Source organism: Triplophysa dalaica, chromosome 6, assembly GCF_015846415.1.
Source record: "Triplophysa dalaica isolate WHDGS20190420 chromosome 6, ASM1584641v1, whole genome shotgun sequence".
Classification (NCBI taxonomy): domain Eukaryota; kingdom Metazoa; phylum Chordata; class Actinopteri; order Cypriniformes; family Nemacheilidae; genus Triplophysa; species Triplophysa dalaica.
Window position 1 is genome coordinate 11688279 of NC_079547.1, and position 8291 is coordinate 11696569.

The 8291-nt window shown below is 36.8% G+C and overlaps 1 long non-coding RNA gene across 1 annotated transcript; it reads left to right on the top strand.

The window, feature by feature from the left end:
* Positions 1-299: 299 nt before the first annotated feature.
* LOC130425075 (uncharacterized) lies at positions 300-7103 on the top strand. Its single transcript, XR_008907027.1, has 3 exons — positions 300-407; positions 1673-1811; positions 6597-7103. It is a non-coding gene; the product is annotated as an uncharacterized LOC130425075 (long non-coding RNA).
* The last annotated feature ends 1188 nt before the right edge of the window (positions 7104-8291 follow it).

The window sequence follows — 8291 nt, forward strand, 5'->3', positions numbered from 1 at the left end:
CAATGCATTTTTTTTCAGTTAATGATTTTCAGCACGTCTCTTTGCTTCAAACACATTAGTCACTATTTTACTTCCATACAGTACGCGGTCCGTCAATTTAGAATGGAATCCGGCTGTGCGCGTGCGTTGTGGGCCTAACCTCAGCTTATATGACCGCAGTCAGGCTCGCGGGCAGTGGCGTTGCTAGACCCTTTTTAGGGGAGCTAAAGACCCCCTAAAGTACTACCTTAGCCCCCTAAAATATTGTGTGTAATAATGTAACCTGTACAATAATTCGAGATCGCTTTTTATTCCCCTTTAAAACTCTTACTATGAAAACGGCGTTAGGCTGCGTCGTTTAGCGCATTCTTCGGTTCACACAGCAGCACACATTGGAGTTAACATCAAAAGCAGAGTAACGTTACAAGGTGTGTTCATTAACATGACATCTGCATTTTTGCCATTCTTTGTTACAAATGCATCTTAATATGATGTGGAAGCGATACAAGACCCTTTCCCATCCATTGTTTAAAAGTTTTATGTGCGTTCACCCCTCGTTAACCATTTGTTAACATTACCTCAAGCAAAATGAAAGCACTTAACACCAATGACGGCATACTTCGACGATCAAGATGAGATTGTAGCGCACAGAAAGTGTCATTAATGATGATGTGCTATAGTTTAGAGAGTCGACGGTAGTTTTGACAGCTTCGGAAAGAGGACGGGCAGATTAGAGTTACTGTAGTTCAGCCCGGTGCGGCAGTGTTATTCAATGTTCTGAGTTCCGAGGAAATAGAAGTGTACCAAGAAGCTCTATGTCGTTTTTCAGACGCTTCGGTATTTTTATCATTAATTGAAAACATATTGTGGAGGTAATAGATGAACACGCAGTCATGCAGAGAGTGACAGCGCTAGTGCTAATCAGAATGAATGGCAGGGAAACATATTAAGTTATTCTTACTAAATAATGATTTAGATTGTGACATTTATTTTATGGATTGTGGCTGTTGTTGTCACTTTGAAATATAAATGTTGCAGATTGACCGATTAATGTGATATTCATTTGAATAACAATAATTTGTATTTATGCTTTTCTGCATATTCTTTCTTAATTATTTATTTTAGTAATGTATACAATATGTGGTGATTAGAGTGTGTCTCTCTCTCTCTCTCTATATATATATATATATATATATCCTCATTGGAGGCTGAGCCCCCCTAATATTGAAAACCTAGAATCGCCGCTGCTGGCCTGTAACTTTTCTATATACAGTAGTAGGCCTACATTTTTTTTCAGTTAAAAAAAATCTATGTACATTTATATAATAAATGCCTTCTATCACCATGCCATTAAATGCCAAAAAGTGATTAAAATAATGATTACAATAAACTACATTATTGGGGAACTTGTCTTGAACTGCTTTCTCTAATGTGCCATAGTAAAATAAATTACTAGATTTTATTAATAGTTTGAAATGACATTTACATATATCCAGTCTGCTTATAATTTAAGTAATTTACATCAGAAAATTACTGTATGGTTTCAAATCAGAATGGAATTGTTAAAATAGCAATACAAAAATTATGAAATGTGCAGTAGTGAGAGTACCTGTAAAAAGACTGGGAAACATTTTTGTGTGTGAATAGGATTGTGAACACATTTTTATTATTTTCCTTCTTTTTTTTTCTTCAGAAAAGTGGATGCATGTCTCTTTGTTCAACAAGTAAATGGCGATTCATGTGAGGCAACTAAGCTATATGAAAGAGAAGCGCTGCACACAAATCTGTTGAATGTGAATGAGAACATGTTGCAGCATCTGGTATTTTGAGAGGTAAGAATGACATGTTTTTATTTGTGGAAATTGTTGGTTTTACTGTAGGGTATATACAAACTCACATACAACCCGATTCCACAAAAGGTTGGGACACTGTACAAATTTTTAGTAAAAAAGGAATGGAATAATTTACAAATCTCATAAACTAACATTTTATTCACAATATAATATAGATAACATATCAAATGTTGAAAGTGAGACATTTTGAAATGACATGCCAAATATGGGCTCATTTTGGATTTCATGAGAGCTACACATTCCAAAAAAGTTGGGACAGGTAGCAATAAGATGCCTGATACGTTAAATGAACATATAAGGAACAGCTGGAGGACCAATTTGCTTATTAGGTCAATTGGCAACATGATTGGGTATAAAAAGAGACTCTCAGAGTAGCAGTGTCTCTCAGAAGTCAAGATGGGTAGAGGATCACCAATTCCCCCAATGCTGCAGCGAAAAATAGTGGAGCAATATCAGAAAGGAGTTTCTCAGAGAAAAATTGCAAATAGTTTGAAGTTATCATCATCTACTGTGCATAATATCATCCAAAGATTCAGAGAATCTGGAATAATCTGCGAAACGTCAAGGCCGGAAAACCATACTGGATGCCCGTGATCTTCGGGCCCCTGGAAGGCACTGCATCACATACAGGAATGCTACTGTAATGCAAATCACAACATGGGCTCAGGAATTCTTCCAGAAAACATTGTCGGGGAAGACAATCCACCATGCCATTCGCCGTTACCGGCTAAAACTCTATAGGTCAAAAATGAAGCCATATCTAAACATGATCCGGAAGCGCAGGCGTTTTCTCTGGGCCAGGGCTCATTTAAAATGGACTGTGGCAAATTGGAAAACTGTTCTGTGGTCAGACGATTCAAAAGTAGAAGTTCTTTTTGGAAAACTTGGACGCCATGTCATCCGGACTAAAGAGGACTGTGGCAAGGGGGGCGTGGTTTAGTGACGTCGGGGAGGAGAGACACTGGAAAAACGGTAAGCAAATAGGTCGATTGCAGATTAAGATCACCTGCTTCTCTTTACAGTGATTGATGAGGAGACCGCTCAAAAGGCTCACAGTTTGGAGGAACGAGGAGAGAGACCGACTGGGAGACTGTGTGGTCGCTTGAGGACTTAAAGAGATTCTGACGGAAGCAACCGGAAGTCGTGTGGATTTACCAAAGAGAAAGTCATTGAAGTTTTTGTTTCAAAATAAAAGTCTCGTCTCCCAGAAAGAGCCGGCCCCGCGTCCTTCCTTCTACACTCTATATTGAACCCGTTTACAAGGACAAAAACAAAACCCAAGTTGTTAACAGCACTCAGTTCAGAAACCTGCATCTGTGATGGTATGGGGTTGCATGAGTGCGTGTGGCATGGGCAGCTTAAACATCTGGAAAGGCACCATCAATGCTGAAAGGTATATCCAAGTTCTGGTCCAACAAATGCTCCCATCCAGATGTCATCTCTTTCAGGGAAGACCTTGCATTTTCCAATATGACAATGCCAGACCAAATACTGCATCAATTACAACATCATAAATGCGTAGAAGGATCCAGGTACTTAAATAGCCAGCCTGCAGTCCAGATCTTTCACCCATAGAAAACATTTGGCGCATCATAAGAGGAAAATCCCACAAAGACCTAAGACAGTTGAGCAACTAGAATCCTGTATTAGACAAGAATGAGACCACATTCCTATTCCTAAACTTGAGCAACTTGTCTCCTTAGTCCCCAGACGTTTGCAGACTGTTATAAAAAGAAGAGGGGATATCACACAGTGGTCAACATTGCCTGGTCCCAACTTTTTTGAGATGTGTTGATGCCAAGAAATTTAAAATCAATTTATTTTTCCCTTAAAATTATACATTTTCTCAGTTTAAACATTTGATATGTTTATCTCTGTTGTATTCTGAATAAAATATGGAAATTTGAAACTTCCACATCATTGCATTCTGTTTTTATTCACAATTTGAACAGTGTCCCAACTTTTTTGGAATCGGGTTTGTACTTGCATATGTGGTTTACGAGAACTCTTCATAGACGTAATGATTTTTAAACCGTACAAACTATATATTCTATGCCTTAGCCTTACCCTTAAACCTAACATCACAGAAATCCTTAGGCATTTTTTCAACAAAAAAAAAAGATAATTTAGTATGTTTTTTTAAGCAATTAAGTTGATCATCTCGTAAATCATGTATACAAGCACACACACATAGTTTACATACACAAAAGTATTAGGTAACCCCCTTCTCATGAACAGGTTTGACTGCTTTATTAATTTCAATTACAACAAATCTCAAAGCATATATTGATATTCTAGGGAACCGTGTGCTTCTTATTTTAAAGCAGCAGTTTGGGATGGGTCTAGTAATGCATAGTTTAAAAAGACATCGTTCATTGAGTCAGTGTGGAACAACTTGACTGGTCAGCATAACGCACATTTGGTGTGACTTTTAATTCAACTTGGAGCCAAAAACTCGTCACCCAACACCAATGACTTGTGCACTGTCAGGAGTAGTCTACAAATGCCATTGGATATAATGTTGTTTCCATCTCTTTTGCAACAGTTTTAGAAGCATCTTTTTCTGGTCAAAAATGGCTGGACCTTTGTGTACAAGTGACTGATGTGGAGTGATGAGTTTTTGGCTCAGTCTGCATTTAAAGTCACGCCAAGTGTGTTCAGATGGGTTCAGGACTTGGCTTTATTCAGACCAGTTAAGTTCTTCCTCGCTGACTAAATTAATAATTTCTTTCTGAACCTTGTCTTTTATATAAGATCAATGTCATGTGGGAATAGAAAAGGACCTTCCCAAACTGTTGCTTAAAAAATTGAGGCACACAATTCTCGACAATATCATTACATGCTGCAGCATTAAGATTTGAATTCACAGAAATTAAATTGTTCATTAAAAAGAAGCATTTCAATACATTTGTTGATATAGTAAATGTTTATTAAGTTGATATGAACTTTTGAATAAAACTCTTAGTTTAGTACAAAACATTTATGACATTCAAAAAGAAATTATAATTTTGCATTTGCATTTGCAAAATCACAAATTTTTGCCCTGTCGTATAACTATAGTAGTATTTATATTAGTGGTGGGCCGTTAACGGCGTGTGAGACTCTTATCGCGCGATAAAAAAAATGTCGCCGTTAATCTATTCTCAAAGTTGGGTTGGGAGCTGGGTCTATACTACGCAAGCTATGATTATTTTCACCTTGATATTTTAGCGCAGATGTATACCAGCTTAACTGCACTGTACGGGGCGAGAACAAGATTTTTTAACTCGCGTGATTCGCGTCATTCGCGCCGCCTCATCATCTCATAACCAGGGCTTCATTCGCGCGATTCGCGCCGCAAGTAGGTCTATTGCCTCTTTGCATTAACACATAAATCACTCGCGCTTGACACGCTATTCGCGTTTGGTCTGAACACAACATAGCGTCACATGATGATAACTTTGCAAAACAAAAAGTAATCTACACGCTTCAAAAATTACAAAATCAGTTTGCCGGTGTGTGTCGTGTGTTCTGTGAAGTGACAGTGCTGCTGCTACGATCGATGCTGTCAAACTTGACATTCTTAATATGAATAAAATGCCCCAGAAAAAAATTATATAAAATTGAATAAAACGTGTCTCTACTGTAGCTGATGTTTCCTGATTGAGCAGTTTGACCCAGCTGAAGCTTGTTCATGTAAAGTATATGTCAATATGTGTACATAATGTTCTGTTGTGCTTGCAAATGCAATTGAGATAATAAATGTTCTCCCTTTTATGTAAACAAGTACATATTTCTATATTTTTTTCTTGTTTTTGTAGGCTTTGTACTCATCGTTAAACATTTTAACTATGCAATGTGCTAATTATCTTTTTTTTAAGTATACAGGGCATGTTTATTGGGTTAAATTTTATCTGTAAAAAATGTAGGGGGCCCGGAAATTTTGGTTTCCATAGGGCCCAGAATTTCTGGCGGCACCCCTGCATAGCGTTACTGTGAAATTACCACATCAAACGTGACGTGCTAACATGGATGCAGCTATGAAGCCGCCGGGTTTGCTTCAGGGAATATTAATTTTTAAGAAGCTTCCCAATGGAAACATCGACAAGACTAAGGTTGTTTGCACCTTGTGCAATGCGGAATTGGTTTAAAAAAAAAAAACTTTCTCTCAACAGGTACTGGTCTAGCTTTAGTTGAAACCAGTAACTTTGTATTGAGATCTGATGTATTATGGCTCCTGTATGACATATCGCTTGTTGCTCCCTCACTCTTTGTAAGTCGCTTTGGATAAAAGCGTCTGCTAAATGACTAAATGTAAATGTACTGTAGGAGCTCTTCCAGTCTCAAGTACCACCTAAACGCAAAGCATCCCTTAGCTAATGCGAAAGTAAACACAAGTACATCTTATTGAACGTAACTTATTTTCATCACCAATTATCATAGTAGAACAGCTTTCTCAAGCAGTTTGAGATGCATTTTGGAAACAGGAGATGAGCCCCTGGTCTAATGCGCCACCTGGCCTGAGAAACCCGTTCTCAAAGACTTACTTTTAGTCATTATTTGGGTAGCACATATATTCTGAATGCCTTCGGCAGAATTCAAATGAGCCATTTTAATCTAGATTAATCTAGATTAATTCCAAGATTAATCTAGATTAAAAAAAAAATCTATGCCCACCACTAATTTATATATTTATTCATTTTTAAATGTATTACCTTAAATTGCTCAATATTTGAATATATGAGATTGTAAACGTCTTACCTATTTCCCCATTTTCTTTTCTAGTCGAATGACTTGTCCAGCTCAGCCTTCTCTTCAACAGCCTCACAACAATTTCTTGCCCAAAAATGCTGACCGAACTGTAGCACTGATCTTGACCATTCTGACAAGCGGTAAGTGGTAAGAATCGGTAGCCATCTCCTCCACAGCGACCCTGTGTCCCGGTTTCTCCCTATGTTTGCCCGAGGACTACATTACTTACAGTCCTCCACGCTCCCGAATCTGTTTCGTGTCTGCAATCCCCACACCTGTCAACAGTCCCCACACCTGTCAACAGCCCCCTCACCACCCATGAACTATATATTCTGTACCTGTGTGTTCTGTCAGTGTAGCCTTTCACCTGTGAGTGACACCTCAAATTTTAGAAGATTATTGGTGAAGAGCCATGATTACAATATTTTGGGAAATAACTGCAGCTGCTTAAAATGTCGACATTTTCATATCAATCACTGGGATGTCGGATTCATGTTAGAACATCAGCTTCATTGGGTTATTTTTAAAAGAATCGGTTTAAAACAATATTTGACTCATTTAAGCAATCCATGTATGTCTTAACCCAACATTTTTTGTAATTGTATATAAAATATGACATTTAATACTGAAATCTATCTATGTGTTATTATTTGTAGCTTGACCAGCCAAAGTGCATATGATACAGATAAAGTATATGATTTGATTATATAAAGGAGTAAATGTACATTTTTTACTTTTGTCTTTGGCTTTTTTGTTTACGAGCTGCTGTAGGGTGGACAATCTTCCAAAAAAGCATATCACAATTTCTATTAAAAACCATATACAATATATTGCGTTCTTTCTGATTCTAAAATGTAGACATATGTACAGTGTTTGCACAATCCATGACATTGATTTAACCATTGTGACTAACATGCAGAATGCAAGGTTCCTGGGTCCTTTATCATAACGATATATTGATATAATAGGTTTGTATAAGAATAACACTTGTTATTTCTATTAATAAAAAAATATCTGTTATTTTATTTAAATATTAACTTTTATTATTACAGTATATAGTTTTTGCATTGTAAAAAAATTATTTCATTTGTTAAAGATTTTTTATGGCTAGTTTAGGAAGACAAAGTGATTTAAAGATTTTTTTATGTCCCCATAATCTATAAACAAAAATTTACTCTCTATAAATGTCTTTCTCTCCTCATAATTAATGCAGCTTTTCAAACGATAAAGAAACCTCAGTTTGGGTTTGAGTTTTCTCAACAAATTATCAATATGGACATTAAAACCCAATTTCTCATCCATCAATATACCTAAATATTTATAGGAGCCAACTATTTCAATATGGTTACCATATAGAGTTGAGTTCACCACATCTGGTTCCTTACATTTACATTTATGATTTACGCATTTGGCGCCTTTCATTGCATTATCCTATACATTTACACATATGTATGTGCTATCCCCTGCATGGCATCAAACCCTCAACCTTGCGTTGTTAACATAATAGTCTTATCACTGATTTTTTTTGTTTAAAACCAAGTTCATCTGTAACAGTGAGCGTTGAATTACATAAAATGGATCTTGTTAGTTCATTAATGCTTGGTTTACAGAAGATGCTGCTAACTGTATCATCAGCGTATACATGTATATTAGCTGAATCCACTCCAATGACTAACACAGACATGAAAAACAGATACGAGACACAGACGGGTGTTTTCTCATATGTCT